The sequence below is a fragment of the Haliotis rufescens genome, unplaced genomic scaffold, assembly GCF_023055435.1.
Source record: "Haliotis rufescens isolate VD_foot unplaced genomic scaffold, xgHalRufe1.0.p SCAF_3, whole genome shotgun sequence".
Lineage (NCBI taxonomy): Eukaryota > Metazoa > Mollusca > Gastropoda > Lepetellida > Haliotidae > Haliotis > Haliotis rufescens.
The window spans coordinates 22,595,890-22,616,215 of record NW_025964001.1 but is presented as its reverse complement, the minus strand read 5'-3'; the positions used below and the strand labels follow the sequence as shown (position 1 = coordinate 22,616,215).

The 20,326-nt window shown below is 37.8% G+C and overlaps 1 protein-coding gene and 1 long non-coding RNA gene across 2 annotated transcripts in view; one reads left to right on the top strand and one right to left on the bottom strand.

Annotated features, from left to right (window-relative positions):
- LOC124146472 (homeobox protein six1a-like) overlaps positions 1 to 4,388 on the bottom strand; it is a 78,480-nt gene extending 74,092 nt beyond the window's left edge. Inside the window, exon 1 of the mRNA XM_046516779.2 lies at positions 4,283 to 4,388. The gene's annotated coding sequence lies outside the window, so the exon portion shown is untranslated. The remainder of the gene's footprint in view (positions 1 to 4,282) is intronic.
- The window catches only part of LOC124146425, a 53,444-nt gene continuing 37,419 nt past the window's right edge, over positions 4,302 to 20,326 (top strand). The window contains exon 1 of the long non-coding RNA XR_006862677.2: positions 4,302 to 4,396. This is a non-coding gene — a long non-coding RNA (uncharacterized LOC124146425). The remainder of the gene's footprint in view (positions 4,397 to 20,326) is intronic.

Sequence of the window (20,326 nt, the reverse complement as noted above, 5' to 3'; positions counted from 1 at the left end):
TGAATATCCCACTCAGACACAGTATACTGACTCCGAACCAACCACTCCTTGTTTTAGCCCATTCATGCCGAGCGCCAGACAGGGTAACAACAATTACCATCTGTTAGCGTCTTTTGGTATGACGCGGCTGGGGATCGAACCTCGGACGTTCCGCTCTCCGGGCGGGCGCTCTACCACAAGACATCGGAGGCGGTCGATGGACATATGTCACTGTGGTGGACAACAAAAGTCCCCGAATGCATCCAGAAACGTCATATCACGTCTATAAACGTCCCCCAATATATCCGGAAACGTCATATTACGTCAACAAAAGTCCCCGAATAGATCCAGAAACGGGTCTACAAAGTCTCCCAATACATCCTGAAATGCCACATTACCTCTACAAAAGTCGTTCAATTTATCCAGAAACGCCACATCACATATTCAAAACTTTCCGAGAGCATCATAGACGTCATATAACATCCCAATACATCCAGAAGCGCCATGTCACGTCAAAATAGTCTCCCAATACACCAAGAAACGCTATATCACACTTATAACAGTCCCCGAATGCCCCCAGAAACGTCATATCGCGTCCACAAAAGTCCCCCAATATATCCAGAAACGCCACTTCACGTCATATAAAAGTCCCCCAATACAGCTAGATACGTCTAATGACGTCTACAAAAGTCCCCGAATTCACCCAAAACATCATATTACGTCTACAAAAGTCCCCAGAAACGCAACATCACGTCTACAAAAGTACATCTAGAAACGCAATATTACGTCTCCAAAAGTCCTCCAATACATCTAGAAACGCCACATTACGTCTATCAAAAAATGCACGTCTACGTCCGTCATCCAGAAACGTTATAGCACGACTACAAAAGTCTCAGAATACACCCAGAAACGTCATATCACGTCTATAGCAGTCCCTGAAAGCATTCAGAAACGTCATATCACGTCAACAGAAGTCCCATAAAGCATCCAGAAACATCATATCACGTCTACAAAAGTCCCCGAAAGGATCCAGCAACGTCATATCACGTCGACAAAAGTCCCCCAGGCAACCATAAACCTTTCATAGTCAGGATGAATTGGCACAGAGAAAACACAAAGAAAGCCACCAAGAACCAAAGTGTGGCTCTGGCGTATTGCCGATGTTCTCGGAAGGCATAATTCTCGGAAGGCAGGAACTCGGGAGGGACTGCAGGCACAATCCACTAGTGCCAATAAGTGATGTCCTCCTAACAAGCGCAGTACTCATGTGTAATGACGAAGAGAGCAGCTGTGTTGATGGTACTAATTTGTCAACATGTTGACATGTGTATCGACAAAACATGCGTAGAAAATATGCATGCACATATGTTTGCAAGCAAAAAATATATATCCTGTTTAGTAAGTGGTTTGTTTGTTCCCCAGCGCGCAATTTGTGTGGATATGTTTTGAATGCTTTGCGGCTACCGAGAGAGCCGAAGAACATTTTCCTGGTTGTTGCATTATTGATGTCGATTGTGCCCTTTCACATATCCGCTAGACTTCAAATAAAGAAGAAACGTCGAAGAGAAGAGAAAAATTAATAAATAAATAAATACGAAAAATTGTAGAAGTAACCAATTTGAGGTAATGAGCAACCGCTTGAGTGTACAGGGGAAATATCAAAGACGCCGACAGCCAGGTGTAGTTTAGATTGACAGGTGATATTCTCATCGACGTGTACAACAGGCCAATCAACAGCAATCACCAAGAAGACATGTCGATAACATTTCATTATCAGATAAACGAATAAATGATCGATTTAAACTCAGTTACTAACAATATGATAACATATGCTTAATGTGGTATAACATTATATAATAACAGTCTTCCTTGTCCATATATGTTTGATATATATTCATATAGAAACATACCAATTCTGAGCATAGAATTTGAAATATACATCCTCCTGCTGAAACAAGACAGATGTTTGTAAGTGACCATTGCAAAGCATTGCTTAATCAACTGTGAAATCATACACACTTAAACGCTGTCAATACACTGAATAAACATAATGTTATGTATCCATAATTCTAAATACTTATGTCAACAGAATGTCGTCATTATTCCTATTATCTGTACAGTTCAATGGACGATCATTTTCACCAGACTACCATTGTGTAAACAAAGGTGAAACGTGCATAAGGCTCGTGATTGATAGCTCGCTTTACTAAAAGCTATATATGACACCACTTTGAAATTGACAACGTTTTCAAGCTATGAAGTGTTCAGTCATACACAGGATACTTTATATTACAACGAATGAATACCGATCTAGGTACTAAGTCTGCCCGTATACACCACAGGGATATATACTGAAATAAGTTTTAAACGGGTATTGTTTGGTAGAACTATTGTGACGATGATGTAGGTTCATGTGTCTGATGTCATACGGAAATAAGTTTTAAATGGGTACTGTTGGGTAGAACTATTGTGACGATGATGTAGGTTCATGTGTCTGATGTCATACGGAAATAAGTTTTAAACGGGTATTGTTTGGTAGAACTATTGTGACGATGATGTAGGTTCATGTGTCTGATGTCATACGGAAATAGGTTTTAAACGGGTATTGTTTGGTAGAACTATTGTGACGATGATGTAGGTTCATGTGTCTGATGCCATACGGAAATAAGTTTTAAATGGGTACTGTTGGGTAGAACTATTGTGACGATGATGCTATGATTTATTGGTACTTATCTAAAGCAATTGCCTATTTCAAATGTTCATTAACATTTTGCAAATTGTCCTCCATGCGCAAATACATCGTATGATGGTGTGAAATGTTCAATATATCAGAGCAATTGATGAGTGTTAATGGGGATGTTTTGCGTCACAGTCAACACCATCAGCTCAGTTCATGAAAATATATCATTTGTCATGAATATGCTGGGTACTGTCAATTACCAACAGGAGAAAAAGGAATGTCTAGGAAGAACTTCAGCCCAAAAAATCAATTTGAATAAAAAAGTCAAGCCGTTTTTTCTCTCCCTCTACTGAACGCGGGAGTTTTGCGTGCCACAATGGAATAAATAAATAGTTCAGCTGAGATTATTTTAAAAGATTTCCATCACATGTTTTTTTTCGTAAATGGATCTGGTGATTGAGGAGTGTGTCAAATCGAGAAGTGAGTTGGTCCCAAAAAGCTTTACGAAAAATCGAGTAATGAAAACAAAACGTAAATCAAAGGCTGCAACAAGGTTTTAACACACTCACTGTGCCGCAAATGTAGCATCGAAATAAAATGGCTATTTTATGTTCACTCCTGCGGCTCTGCCTAAAAAATCTCTTTAAAAACACAACCATCTGATGTAGACTATTTAGATTACAGCTTTTATGGTGTTTTAGGTTGTCAAACAAATACAGCAGGCTTCTCTCACACTTACAGCAAAAATAACGCTTTTCTCGAAATCCATCTGCGCTGGCAAGAAGGATGCGTAGAAATTTGAGAAGTTTCCATTTGAAACAAGTATTTAGTAAATTTCCAGCAATTACTCGAGGCGAGCAGTCTTTAGGCCACCGTGGACGCTAGCTTTCCATTTTCTCAATTTCACAAACCCACCAGGGAGCGATTTCAAAAATGAACACTATCTACACAGCAAAGCAAAGCATGAACAAGACAAGAGATGATTACATAAATCTGAGACACACGCTTTAGAACCACCCCTCTCACTAATCTACGTTTAGGCTTAGTAGTCAGTTGTAATTTCTGTTAATTTCTACGACCGAGGACGGATCAAGTTTAGTCAAATAGCCCAGTCTGGCGTTCGTCAGAATATCTTAGTTTTATTGAGAACTGACAAACGTTCATTAAAGCTCCTTTCCGTCAGTTACAATGCCAGAACTTCGATAACATGCTCCTGAGATCGAGTTTGTCAGATTACACTCTTTATCTTGCTAAAATATGCCAGTCGCCGGTCGCGAGTCTATGATCTAAGCCGGTGTTCGAGGTTCCCTTGAAACTGTGCCGAGAGGCGCGTCGAAGGAAACCGCGGTATAAAACGGTGGGCTCAAGACAGTCCCACTCGCAGATACACACTCAATATAATTGTATGGACGAAAACTGAATCTTCCCCCTTCGTATCGGGTCTCAGTGACTAAATAATAAAGGCGAGCTCTCTAAACACGACAGGCGAGTTATTTATGTTTAGCTTCGCGTTAAGCTGATATCGTATTTTCTCGTTCCAGCTTCTTTGTTCTAACTTACAGATATCAAATAAACTTTACTGCTTCTAATACGAAAAGGCAATAATGAAGTAAAGTTTGTTACCTTCTATTGGAGGGTTGGTTCGTATTCGCGCTGCCACAGCTAAAATCAGTTGGCTTGGATATTTGGCTCCAACTGCTCGCGGCTCGACGAGTTTGACTGGGCCGTCTCGCACAGGTAAAGTCATATTATGTCGTGTTTTTTAATTGTAGCTGGCGCGAGGGTATCTCCTATTCATAGTGGTTCTTCGGTATCCGTTTTTAAGGCCATACCGTGCCATTGACTATTATAGAACCGCGAAATGTCAAACTGTGGATGTGAAAAATAAAACTTGATATATTTTTTTAGGTTTTGAATGATATGTATAAGTTGAAATTGAACCCTTCAGTGAGGTTGAAATCTACATTGACAAAACTGAAATCGACAAGCAGGTGGTTGGTCTTTCGTTATCGGAGACGCATTTAATTGAGAAGCCTCACAGTATTGTTGTTACTAGCTCCGAAACTGAATTATTCAAATGCATTAAAGTATGGGATCGATGATTTTGGAAGTCTTCCATGTGGTTGAAATTTGCAAGCGTTAAAAGTTTGCTTTGAAATATTAAACTTTTTGTACATTTCAAAGAAATCGGTTGATGTTGTGCAATGACACGTGTCAGGAGCTGCAATAAAGAGGGTTGTGATTTTTGAGCTAGTTAGTCAGAATTAATTGTTTCACCTATGTTTACTCTGTATACAACGTTAGTTACAGTAAGTGACAGTCACCTTCTTATACTACAACACTCATTTCAACTCCACATTAACGTTGAAGGTTTCAGTTGAAAAAAACTGATTGAACGAAACTGACAGCATATATCTGGCGCGACGATGAGATGTAAGATTAATAATTGATATATAGATGTTTGTACATGATAAACCGTTAATTCGTGCACGCTCTTGGTAGCTAAGTTATTGAACACATCTTAACACAAGGATTAGGACACTTGACATCCACATTTTAAAATATTGTCAATGCATTCACACTTACTTCCATTTTCAGTTCACTTAGATAGATCGTAACTATTGTTCGAAATTGTTTGTTATATGATCTTCTTTCATGGTCAAAATAAATAAGCCAAGATGGCAGAGGCAGTTTGCTCAGAAGAGATGCTTTAACATCACAGGTCAATTTAATCAGTGTTTGTATTGAAACCCTTATCAGAAAACTGCACGGAAATTGTGAATGGCGATTGTAAAGTGAGGGGCACAAGAAACTAACTGCAGCTGATTTCATCATATGTTTGCTGTTCAATTGAACATATCTTACGTTAGCGATATTATATCCACAAAATGAACTGTACTTGCGCTTAGTCTGCACTCAAAGAATGCTTCTACATTGATTCACTTACTAACCTAAAATTTAATTAAAAACATTTAAAACTGAATCAAATATCCACATTATACACAACTTCTGATGGGTATCTGAGACATATTATCTTTGAAAAACAATACTTTTGCTTTGTGGGCACAAATTTACAACATTTCAAACAGGGTAGGGGTTATGTGGTTGTAAATTCATTTTATATACCCCAGTCTTCATTGAACCAATTTATGTTTTTACACAAAATTACTGTTCCGTAGACTACATTTTGCAAACTGTTGCATGAATTAGCGGTGGTTAAATAAACATAATCGAATTAAACAACAGTTCTTTAAACTTTCAATTTCATAAAAAAAGCTCGGTATATTTCGTTTGCCCTTCAGTGTGTTTTGTGCTGATGTGTTTGTTTGCATGATCATCCCTGTCATTAAGTCCATTTTCAACAAAGTACTATTTTTTTTACAAAATCAATAAACTTATGGCGGTGATTATCACTGAGATTAACGTGTGTTGTCGATTTCAGCCATGTACATATCAACACTGAATCTCCGAGCTCATGCTTTCTATCCTTACTCATACGACACGTATAACAAATGACAGGTTTTCACAATTCACCTAAACACATATCTTTTACGTATCCATGCTAATTGATATATGCATTTGTGTGTAGTTTTTATATTTGTATCAAAATATATCACGATACATTTCTAACAATTTATAGTGTTCGCTACTGAAAATAACCTCTTGTAGCTTTCAAATGTTCAGGCAGATATATGGAATTCATTCTTTTATTTAGTAAAGATACATCTTCACACGCTTTAACATAGCCCATTCTCTCAAAGCCATAAATAACGCTATTTTAGTTTTGAATAAACTGAAAAGTTTTAAAAGTACTTCACAGAATCATATTCACGCTAACCAAGAGAAGTGGAAATAGCTCGCGTAATTAATTATGTGTAATGTCACACCATATGAAAAAAAATGTTGAAAGCAATCGACTATTTCATAAGTAATGTTCCAAACAGACGCACGTGGTCACACAATGAAATGTATTCAGTGAAATAGACACCTTGTCAATACTGCTGTCGAACTGTTCACACTTACGTGAGAAATAAAAACTTTGACAGGTTCCCCGTCTCCACTGCGTGTCGGCAAGTGCCCGCGTGGATACACTTGGTCAGCCGATGACCACTGTTGGAAGTAATTAGCACGTGTGTGTTGACCATGCGCACCGTACAGGCAGCTGGGGAATAATTTGGTTACAATGTTTCCCGAAATTGACAACGAAGAAACATGCTTTGCTGTATATATAATGGATTTCATTGAGAGACACGTATTTGACAGTGGGTAAAATGGTAATGCCAATAGTAAGAAAATAAACACATTAACAAGGCGAGATAGACATGCACATCAATTCCACATAACATTCGAGATTTGGTGCTTTTTTCTGCCTCTCATGATCAGTTCCTAGTTGTTTATCTCGTCACTGTCAATTGCATGTTAAACGAGGAAATTTACTAAAAAATGAAGGTCATCATCCAAAAGTACACTCTATAATATATTAATAATAATAAATTATCAACCACAAAACCAACATGAAGTAGTAATCATGTGTGGTAGAATATAATTTTCCATATAAATTCAATAAAGAAAAGACAATTTGTATGTTTTAAAATGTTAATGGGGAAAAACCTCTACGATTATTACACATACCCTATTACTCATTACATTGTCGATGACATACAACTAGTTTCCAAAACGTTTTCAACAATACACAAGACTATTTAATATAATCATAAATGTCGAAGTAATATACTTTAATAAAAGTGATTGTATATAAATTTTAATTTTTTTTTTGGCCCAGTGAATGTATTACTTCAATGCCAATAAAGTGTTTCCATCATATTAGTTTCACATATGATATTCAATTTGCATTAATTTAATCAACATTTGGATAATAGCATTACCAAATATCCTTTGATCGCGTGTACCCAGCAATGTCAACCTAATCAGCTACGAAATGTCAAAATTGACTCCACTGAATATGACTAAATCACCAATTTATACTAACTATCAAGTTCCAAAAGTCAACAACATGATTATAATATTTAAACATCCATAGTAACCGTTCCGAGTCGAGATAATTGTTCGATCTGTTAAAAGAAATCGGATAGTATGAAGGACTCATTATTTTTGTTTCTCAAACAGACGTGTATCGACTTTAACTAGGATGAACTTAGTCATATTTTGATGTAGGTGTCATCTTACTAACCCGAGGCCACACGATGCATAACGATCTATTCCCGGCCCAAACATAACCTGCCTTTTTCTTTTCATTATCGAGGATTAATAGGGTTATTACTCATAGTTTAACTAATTTCGTATTTACCAGCAGACAACAAACGAAGGAAACTTTTCACAATCAATTCAAAATAAGCCGTCACATCGTGACGTGATTTAATTGATGATGTGTACATTTCAGATGAACACATGAAATATACAACCTATGAAATATCTTTAATTTGATTGTTGTGTTTGTTTGTTGATATAGGTTCTACATAAGGCATGATACAAACAAAAATATGATTATATGTCATACATGGCAGAACGTCTTGACATGTGTTTTATATCTGTACAGTGAAACTCCGTAAGCCTGAATTCCATTTTTTTACGATTGCAGTTAAAGAAATAAATATTTACAAAGCACGTGTAAATTCGTAAATTATGATAAACAGTGCGATTTCACGAGCAACGAAAACGACCAGAGTAACGAGGAATCACGTTATGTGAAAGATTTACACGTTTACGTTGAATGGGTTCTTCCGCTGAGGGCCAGAGGTTGTTAATATGGTACAATGTAAAATCTTTAGAAAATATGTCTCTTGTAAAGGCAATGGTAACTAGTAGAATATTCATGCGCTTATGTTTTAGCGTTTAGATAAATGTTCAAATAAAGACTCTCAAGTGGGTCGATTTCATAACTTCAACAAAGAAAAACCAAATTGACAGAAATACACTTATGCAAATCACACATACAGCGTTGCTGTCGACGTAGGTTTGTTTTGCCCATAGACCTGATCAACATCCGGGGCTTGCTTTCCAGCACCACACACAAGCGTGCGAAGACCTCGTCATTGTCTTGTGTCTACTGCAGCCGAGTATTGACCGTAGCGTTGTCATGTTCAATAAACTGTTCAAATCAACTTGGGGGCTAATGAATACAAAGTATGTGACTAGTCATATAAAGTCAATATATACTCAAAGGCAAAAATAAGTGTTCATGTAGAAAGTTGTTATTTATTAGTACTTAACTGGAACTGTTTCTTTGAAGACGTAGTGTTCTGGTATTTCGTTGCCAAAAATGCTTTTGAATTGTTTGATAGGCATTACTTAGAAGTTGACGGATGACAAAGTAGAGACAATTTATGGAACACAACTTCTTTATTTACTGTAAAGGCGACGTCTCGGTATAGATCTGTATCGAAACGTCGTCTTTACAGTAAATAAAGAAGTTGTGTTCCATAAATTGTCTCCACTTTGTCAAACTACTTTTGATAATTAACAATATACAAAAATAAAAATTTGCCTATGAATTTAGAGATATGATTACAGTTATTTAGCCTGGGTGTATATAAAAACCGTATCGAACATATAAGACAACTGTTTACATCCCTTACTTGTACAAACAAGAAATGGTTATTCGATGGTGATCTCTGTGATCCGGGTATCGTTTTTGTGTTTTGTACCTAAAGTTAGCAGTGTTTCGGCGACTGTTTGTAGTCTGGTAACATGTTTATTACCGTTGTGACTTTTTAATCAAATCAATGTTTCAAGTTTATACTTTCTTTTGCCCGGCAGATTATATATAAAATGAGCACGTGCCTTCTTTTCGTCTTGAGAAACCGGACCCGTCTACAAACATGTATCATTGGGAAGACATACAGATTATCTCTCCATTCATCAATCGAAATTTGGAACAACAAAGTTACTGCTCTTTTACAGACGGTGGATGAAAACCTTACTGATACAATGTTCAAGTCTACCTAATCGAAGTTTACCAATTTCTCTCGCCAGTGGCACTGATAAGGTCCTTTTCTCCCCTCTCCCACCCACCTGCCCCATCGTAACATCCCCACCCCACCCGCCCTGCCCCAGACGCACCCCCAGCGTGTGATGAAGACATCAAATGTTCCTATGCTCAAAACACATGTAGAGTGCAGCGTTAATTTCTCTAAGGGATAGACGCCTCGCAACCCTCCCGAGCACACACGGGGGTTACTTACAACCAATTGGTAGAGATAATCTACGAAAGGGGTATTACCCTCGCACAGATGGTTCCGACTCTTATTTCTCAGATTCCAACAGGACAGAGTGTGGTATTATGCATGTAATTACGTCCCTTGATAAACCTGCAGTTTGCGATGCAGATAAGATAAGAACCAGATCTGGTTTTAGTGCAATGTTGAACATTTCAGATTTATATTTTCAAACACAAATTTATGTACGCTGTGTTCATTGAGTGTATGATGGGATGGTCAGATAAAACGTTCTTCGTATAAGAAACGACTTTGTTTAGGTGGGGACTGATAAATGTATCTTTGATGTAGGATCTGAGCTATTGCTTCTCAAACAGTTTTCAGTATACAATGATCATTTGACGCAAGTGTTTATACACAGATGTGTATTTTGAGTTCTTTTGTTCTTTGAATGTAAGACCGATGATTTATTGAACATGAAGGACATGTTTTGCTTACGTTATCACAAAGGCTTGATTCGCATAAGGGTTATTAAGGGGCGATGTGGTTGTCAAAAGTGATTTTTCATCCTTGAGTTTACAAAGAATGACCCATCCCAAATTTGTTATTGTGAGGCGGCATTCCCGCAGGCAAAGTAGATTTCTTTGCAGTAAATTAACAATGCAATTATTGATACTGTGGCGTGTAATATATTCACCCAGTCTTTGTCATGCTATCCTGATATTTATTTATTTCCTTCAACAGATTCTCCAAACCACGGTACACGTGTAGTACGGAGCATAGCCTACAATGTTGTGTTTCGTCTGCGCTTGGTAGACGGGATACCAGTCTAGAGACATGCCGTTTTGAGGTTGGACGAATCATATATTCGACAACAACCAAGCGTGTTTAAATCCATTATCATAGTAACAAATACCATTTAGTTCATCCGTAAATAGAACATATATTATTTCCTTTTTACCCCGGATAACCCTCACGGAATATGCAGACATAGAAATAAACTGTCGAGCGAAAGAATGCATGCAACCATGTTTGATGGTGGCTCAACATGAAACAAACAAGACCTGGTTATTTGATGACGATGTATCGGATACAGGTATCATGGATGTGTTTTAGACCTTAAATTTAGAATGTTTCGGCGACTTTATCCAGCCTGGTAACGTTTTAATAACTTTTGTAATTTTCTTGGTCAAATCCAAATTTCAAGTGTAAATTCTCTTTTCCTCGGAAATTTTGTTCGATTTTAGTTTCATTTTGAAAACATCCGTGATTCAGGTACCTGTTGACGTAATTGTTTGAGTCAAGCGTGCATGTTCACTTGGGAAGTAAATGTTATTAGTGCGAACAATGCATTGTAGCGGTCTTTGAACTGCTCTGTATATCAACGCCTACTAAGATGTAACGCTGTGATAATATGACGGAAATAACAGGCCCTTGTGTTTGTATTGAAAATTATGTTTAAAGATTGACGTCAACAGTTAGTCTTGTGTTATACTTTGCACCACGTGTCGCAGCTTTTAGCGATTTAGATACAGATACTGATAACATTCTAATTTTAGAATGAACCCTTCGTCCAAACTTAGCAGTAATATGCTTTCTTTAAAAAATTATATTCATGTTTTTAGCATATACTTTTGAAATGTGTGTTAAACGCAAAGTTAAATTTAATTTGTCAATTTAATAACTTCAAACTCAATTGAAATGAGATTTCATAACTGAAATGCTACCGGTGGATGGTTTGTATATAACGCAGACAGTCGTTAGTCAGTTTGAATCTTCCTATTGTGGGACATATATTACCGGTTCAATTTATCAAGACGATATTTCCCATTAATTGAAACTGTGGATGATGTTGTATTTTTTTAATTCGTTTATAAAATCATATCCCGGTATTAAGCATTTGTCGAATTTTCAGAAGTTGAGACTGTTGATTATAACGCGGTATTATAGACTAAATGGTATTGATTTCAAACATTACAGGGTGATGAAAATGTAGAAGTGACAACATGTAACAAACACCATCCCAGGGAAGGCAGTAGTTATAATGACACCAGGTGTTCGCGAAACGTTTCAATGAAGTGACGATAGAAGTATCTGGTGACTTTGTTAATGGGGGTTGATACACACCCAACTCTGTATTGTAGAAATATTAACAGTTTCTGGTTAGGTATTCGCACACATTGGTATCCATCTAACACGTAGCAGCACTAAACAGTCACTGTACTCACCTAGATGGTCTCATATACGGATATCACACCCCACAATCTGTTATATTTATCATCGCAGCGTTCATCTTTTTTCTTTGTAGTTTGGTAAAATGAAATATAAAACGTTAACGCAAGAGAATAACTAGTCTCGATTTTCCGACGAAACAGATTCCATTGGTCGTAAAAGGCAAAATAGCGGTGCAAATTATATGAATGAATCTCCGTCAATCCGAGCGGTTAAAATGAAACCGCACGGGTTAGCACATTTCCGGAATCTCGAATCTCGAAAACGTAGTGATGTCGAGTAGGTCCATATAGACTTCTCCAACAGTAGTCGTCCAGAGGGCAGGTTTCTCGAATAAGGGGTTATTACTGGAATGTTTCGTATAATGATTCTTCAAAGATGTAATTTATTAGTATAGTTTATTTAAGTAAGTTATTAAATTAAATAAAGCAGGTGATTCATTCAACAATTATTCCGGCGAACACTTGAAGCATCACTATTTGATAGAACACATGCTCATGACACAGTCGGCATCGTAGATCGACTCTGCATTTTAGCAGATATTTCTTATGAACATGTGATGATATTTGTCGCATTTATCTGTATCATATATGGTAGGCTTGTTAGAGGAAAGATCAAGTTGTGTACATGTATATAAGTTTCAAATGCCATTAAATGCCATTATATGAGTTCGGTTTAAAGCTGATGATGACTATGTCGGCATGGCTTTTGGGGCTAAACGTCGCTATTTTCACAACTGTTACTATCGAATACTACAGTAGCAACAGGCTGATCCCGGCAGAGATTATTAGCTTCACCGACAACTTACTACCAACCATCATACATAGAAATCTGACAAATATCCCAAATTGACATGTTTGGCAGTAAGCTGTGTTTTACTAGACATTTTTTACAATCATTGCCCTTTTTGTCGACTAACCACCACCAAGTACACACCATTCACAATCTCCGTAACTATACATTCCTAACACGCCTGTGTTGGATATTCAATCAAAAATGGAAGAGTTTAATCGAATATTCCATCCCAGAGTTTCTCAAGTTTCCCAAATTCGTTGTGAACGACAGCTGTGTTAGAGCAAGTCTATTGGAAAAGTCACTCAACCATAGGTTGTTTTAAACAGGCAAGTAATGTGACTGCAAATATGTTGATTACTTAGTGTAATTGGTGACTTTAGGGAGATGGTCCCTTGACGTCTTATCACGATTGATCTTTATCTAGAATGAAGGATCCCCCGCCGCCCGATGTCAGGTTTAAACCTTTGTGGTATCCGTTACAGTTTGCAGGGGAGGGCTAGATCACGCTGCCAGGATATTGATCTCCAGTAGAGTTATCTGCCCCTTACGGAATTCCTTTGGGAAGCGTTAGGGTTGAGAGTTACGGTTTTTGTGTGCATGATGTATTAGGTTAAAAATCAACCCTGATCGAGCTTGTTCACGATATACGACTCGCCCTTAATAGCTGAACAGATTATTCATTGACTCACTCACTCCACCAACAACTCACACATCTCTCACGCATAAACTCTTTGACTCGAACCCCAACCCATTACCTCGGACAACCCTCATTTACTTTTACGAAACATTTGTTTCGACTGTTCTCGACCGTTCACGTCTTGTATAGCACATCAATGGGGGGACAACTCTATGTTATGATATCGAAAGCAGGCATTTACAGCCAGAATTATACCCGATCTGAGGTCCAATGGCCAGTGTGTCTAGAATACAATACCTGTCTTAGAGCCTTGAGAAAATTCTTGAAATAATCCAAACACTTTCAGAGCATTTCAAATATTCAATATATTTTTGACGTGTTTCCAATTCCTTCAGACAAAACCCTCTCCAAGAAAGCATGTCTCTGAAGGCCTGTCTGATAGCTGTCAAACATATTGAATCTCATCCTTAAGATACTGGATTCCATTGCCATACACCTGGGATACAAGCCTTCACAATTTAGTGCGGTGATACTGACATAATTAAGGATACGGTATACCCCTCTTGGGGACTTTCCAGTTCCTGTCTTGTATCAAGAGTCCAGGAATTCCCCGCGATGAACAAAGACAATAAGTCACGTGGGGTGGATTCCAATAAGTCTTGTAGCCTGGGTGACAGTTGAATTCCTATAATGGGTATTTCTTTGCCGCCTTCATCACTGAGTCATATCTAGTATCGACAAATAATACGTCTGTCTGGAGATATTGCGTTTTCATTTATCTTTAATCTCACTTATTTTCATACACATCAGAAAGATCCGTGTGTGAAAAAAATGATTGCGGCTTTTGTTAAGAGCGTTCATGCTTTGTAACGTTTTTGATCAAAATTGCTGAGTTTTTTTTTCTTTTTTTTCGTCTTGAGTACAGAGCTCTGTTTTTAATTTAGAAAATATTCTGCCTTTATGAGTTCGTCTGTGATCACAGTAGAATGGTTTGAAGTTTATTTTGCTTAGAGCTTTATTTGAAACTGTAAAGTTTCATATTTTTATAACAAATGTGATACTGTTACATATTAAAATTAAGCACAATGTGAACATATCCTATCTTTCCAAGTATAGCCTTGCTTAAACCGACATGACAAACATTCGCTCAATTGAACATCACTTTTACATACCGTATCCTCTTAATTCCACTACCAACGGGCACAATTTGTATTCGATTGTACTTGTATTAATATGTCTCCAGTCCCCCCTGTTTGTTCATCTAAAAAGCTTTCGGGCAAAGCAAAGCGTTCACTTGAAAATTGGATTTAACAAAAAAATTTATCAAATCGTTACCAGGCTGTAAAGTCCCGGAAACACAGAAGGTCCAAAACACGACTATGATACCCGTCTCAAACACATCACCATCGAGTTTCATTGTTAGCCACCGCAAAGCATGGGTGTATTCTTTCTTTTGCCCGGAAATTGCACGTTTACTTCGCTCCGCCACCAAGAGCCAAACCCCGATCCCTAGTCAAGAACAAGTCTCTGAGACTCACGTGAACATTCTGAAATACTACACTGTCTCACATTTACTCTATTTCGCATTGCAATGTAGTTACACTTGTATCAGTAACACTGACATAATTATTATAAGAGGTCTCAAAACATTTCAAAACCCAACACGATTCTTCAAATAACCTTCATTTGTTCTGTTATCAAATGCCTACAGTAAATCTAACTCGAACATCAGAAACTCGAATTATTCCCGAACAACCTCCTGTTAGATGATATCGTTTGATTTGCATTCTTTTTCGACTCTGCATTACACGAATTCGGATAATCGACATAAAGGATATATAATGACCCGTGTTTTGTTCGATCCTTGGCCCCGGACCAGGTATTAGATCTACCTGATTGTATAGCAAACGCCTCTCTGGTGCACTTGAATTATGCATTAACTCTTTGGTAGACTTGATTTATGTATTTGCCGTGGTTGTATATACAGCTATATGAACTTATATGTGAGTAGTTACTTTACCCCTAACGTTTACTCTTGTCATAACCTTATTATCATTGTTAATATTATTTATCATGCCACACATCCTGTCCTAGAATTGCTTGTTTTATGTTCATTGCATGTATATATTGTCTCCCGATTATTCGGAGCCCTTATGATCCGCAGCATAATGACAGACAGAAGGTCACTATTAGAATAGAGAGCAAGCGTACCCCATAAGTATCCCAGATGCCCGTTTCACAAAGTGATGGTAACATTACGACTGTTTTAGTCCATGTTGTCGTACCGCTCCGGTTGCTTTGTGAAACGACGCCCAGGGCCCAAATCCAAAGTGCGATCTCAGCGCTACGACTGTCGTAAGTCAATGTTAAAGTATGAGGTTTACGACAGTTTTAGCGCAAGGTTTCACTGTAGTGGCAAGCGTCTGACACTTGCACTACTTTGGGCTTTTCTCCATCTCTAAACTGACACGCCATGATGTAGCCGAAATTCTCTTCAAGGCGGCGCTAAACCCAACTGACTCACTCACCCGTACTAGTCTAACTCCCAGACCCAAGAAAATAAACTTTAAATAGGAATCCATCTCAAGTTTAGAATAATTTGGCAAGTCTAAATTGCCTCAGCCCTTTTTCTGGACATCATCTGAAATTTATTTTGTATTTTGTATTTTGTAAATATATATTTTTGAATAAGACTTTATTAACTTTATTTACTTGATTTCTGGGACTTAATGTGAGTCTAACCCACAGCATTAGGGTCGCCACATAGAGCGAGGTCAGTGATTGCAATGCGGTGATGTCCCAGATCCATGCCTTTGACAGCGTAGTAGATGTGTTGTGTAAGCATCAATGATTGAATAAACCATTTCTATCTTAATTTTATGTCTTCCGTTTTTTCATTAGTATTTATTCAATGGTCACAAGTTAAGAGGTTCCCTATGTTCTATGAAAAAGAAAAAAGAAAAAGAAAAAGAAAAACAGTCCAAAACAAAAATACTTATAGCAAAACTACGTTCTCGATATCCGTCACCACAGACCCAAGTTTGCACATACCTGGGTGATTTGCATACATCATGCTCCTTGCGGTCTCCAAGCAAGGTCAAACTAACTCTCTGACTACACCTGGATGCCACCCGATACTACCATACGAGGTACAAGTTAAACATTGACACACGGTATTACCATATCAACTATATACATTGTCTCTGGAGATGGGATCCGATGACGACGTAAAAAGGAGATTAGCTTTAAAATCTCGAAATATTTTGACTGGTCAGATTGTTCGAATTTTCAGGTCAGAGTTGGCGAATACAATAAGTAAACGGATCAGTACGTTAAAGGTGCGACTGTAGTGATAAAACACTGTTGTTGGGAAAACTCATGCAGGTGCAATCATGCTTCTTACAATACAATGTTATGCTTTTAAGCAGAACAATGAATGCTTATTCACCAGGAGTGGTTGTGAGAGCGGAGACTCCGCAGTGAAGTTGTGCAAGCTGTAGGTGTTATAATATTTATGAAATGAAATGGTTATTCAAGCACGTTTTTCATTTTTGTACACGACCCTATACAATAATATACACTCTTGCTAAAACGATATTCCTTTAAACTATTGAAGTATAATTTTGATAGCAATATATCATTCGATATGTGAAGTATATTATAAAGTAGTATGGCTATACATTATCAAGATTTTAATATGCCTGGCATTTACATTTGTCAGATGAATGTATTGTTTGTTTCGGCAGATAATCGAGTGTTTGTAATAGCAAAAATAGGAACTATTAACTATATAAAATTATATCTATTGCCAGTTTATTTTTAAATGTATTTCTGCAAAACGTTTATTACTATGGATTTAAAAACTTAAAACCATGAAATTCTATTTAAATATTTAAGAAGACGGAACGCATTTGTCACTGATTTCCCTCCCAAATAGAAGAATATTATATTTGAAATCTGTAAAATATGAAATAGATTGTAACGTGATACATAGCAGTAGCTGAAAGAGTATTGTTAGTGTGAGTGAATGTTGTTTTCACACCACAGTTTTACTATATCACAGCGGTCTGTAAACAATCGATGCTGGACCATGCAAAAAAGAGGTTAACATCGTGAGAACAATCCACGCCTTGAGTAACACATCACCCGTGTAACCTCCCACTCATAATGCGTTGGCTCTTACTACCAATATAGGGTACCGAAATTCATTCCGGGTTCCCCAACCCGTGAAGATCCGGGGTAAAATAGGTCTTCAGCAACCCATACTTACGGTAATAGGCGATTATGCTTGTAGTAAGAGGCGACTAACGGAATCGGGTGGTCAGGCTCACTGACTTCGTTGATGCATGTCATCGAATCCCTATTTCGTTGATCGATGATCATGGTGTCAATCACTGAATTGTCTGGATTCGATTTTTTTACAGACCGCCGTCTGAAATAATGCTGAGTGCGGCGTTAAACAACAAACAAACAAATAAGGCAATGTACTTGTGACCAGGAATTGGATTGGGACCCGGAGGTATACTGAAATCAGTTGGGAAATATTTAACATTTAACGTCTTCTTTACCAAGTTTATAATGGGCGAATGTCATTGAGGGTATACGTAAGTACGGTATTTGTAAATTGGTGTTATATAAAAATAACTTGTGGAAAAAGAAAAACTTTAAATAAGTAATTAGTATGAAATATATGACATTACCCATTTATGAAAATCACATAAAACCCGATTTTATACACATATTTGAAAATCTTCACATACCGTGAAACCCAACGCGTAAGTTTCGAAGCCAAAGAGGCCCTGCCTCACCAGCTAATCGGCTGAAATAGAACCGGGAACATTGAACCAGTGTGTACTTTAAAAGAACCTAATCATCAGGTCCACTGCTTACGAAATTAACTTTAAACGTTGGAAATAAAAATGACACCTTCTGTCAGGCTTGATATTAAATAAAAGTGTTTGACACATCGTTCAACTGCCTAAAACGTTGGTGGTCTGAGATATTTACTTTCAACAGTATCTACATGGTGAAAGGTTTTGCAATACATTGCCTTCGGGTTGAAGACCGCCATTTTGGATGTGTGTGTGTCCCGGATGTTATGATGTCACTGTAGGGAACGGTGCCCGGATGTAACGCTTTGGGTGTTATTGTTTTCAACATGCCAGGCACATATTTGTTACTGTAAGGGTCCGATATGCCAGGATGCTTCAGGGAACATGCCTGAAACTTTCATGCCAAATGGCAACATCTGTTGTACCTAGATGCTTATGAGAGAGATATTTCACCCTTGGAAGGTTTTTCATGATTTCTGGGTCAAAGGTTGCAAATGGTACTATCAGATTATCAGAGGCTTGCCAGTTTCAAGCGGGGTTTGTGAGAGAAAAGTAGAATGGTGAAATTGTAAAGTGGCTGTATTTGTCATATGACTTTAGAGTCAGGCCTTTACTTTAAACCACTGACATAAGGTGGTGTGTAATATGCACAATCTAGAACCACCATCTCAGCCCTTATTTTAAATAAATCCCTACCTTACATCCCTTCATGTACATTAATCCCGTTGAGTTTGTTTACGTGATAGGACCTAACGTCTTATCCCTTCTGTTATTCAAATTCAGTTAAAGTTAATTCACGTTTATATTTTGATTGCCAAGATAGTTGTAAGCCCGATTATCATCCTTGAACTGTCAGCGTCATGCCTGTTTTACAAGTACGGCCTACTTCAGTTAAGGTTTTTTCCCACCTGAAAAGTACAAACGACAAAACGTAATCACAAGAAATATCTGCTTATAGCACAGTCCGTGGCTATACCAAAAGCATGTGTTTATGAATCACTATCAAATACCGATGATATCAGGTGTCGTATCCTGCACAACAGGCACTCGCCACAAACACATGCAAAGGCAAGTCAAATGTTCACCTGAAATACGTAAGATACGGGAATTGCATGAGACATCATTATCGCCACGATGCGTCACAGTTGGAAATGTCCTCAACATGTCTACCATTAGACCTTTTTCAAACTTTACGAAGGCCTCAAGTGTTGTAACCCTGATCAAACAACTTTGGAAGCAGATTCGTATGATGCTTTTTGAAATCTTCGTGGAAAGAGCACGATGGTACCTTAAAAGTTGTGAAATGTAGACGCCAAATGCTACATGAGAAATATAAGTTCCAAGCAGAGTAAACCCATCTCTACAGCCTCATTTTGCCAACCCTGATGTTAATCCCAAGTGCATTTGCACCAAGCAGCATTAGGAGCTAGGGTGGCGTTGTTTGTAGCGTCAATCAGAATGTAGCGCTGCAAGTTTAGGCCAGTGTCTGAAGCCTCTCATTTATGCAACGTTTGCAAAATTCGATAAAACAACAGGAGGTGTGTGGACATCCGACAGCTGTTGATATATTCTGGGCTATCTATTGGGAATATGAGAATATAAAATCTAAATCATCATCATCATCATCATCATCATCCGCGTGTGCGTGACTGTGTATATGTGTGCGTGCGTGTGTGTATGTGTGCGTACGTGCGTGCGCGCCTCTGTTTGTGTATGTGTGCGTGCGAGGGTGTTGTATATGTGTGTGTGCGTCTGTATGTGTGTGTGTGTGCGTTCGATACTGTGTGTACGTTGGTTGCATTAACGTTAACCCGTTAAAAACTTAAATTTCGTAAAGCATGGCACATGAAATATTGATTATTAATATGACTATTCTTGTCTTTGTCTGGTATGAAACCCATTAAACATGTTAACCCGGACTATTTATATTACAAACCCTGAAATGTCCGCATAAAGGAGGTTTCTCTGTCGGAATACACAAGTTCCAAACCAAAGT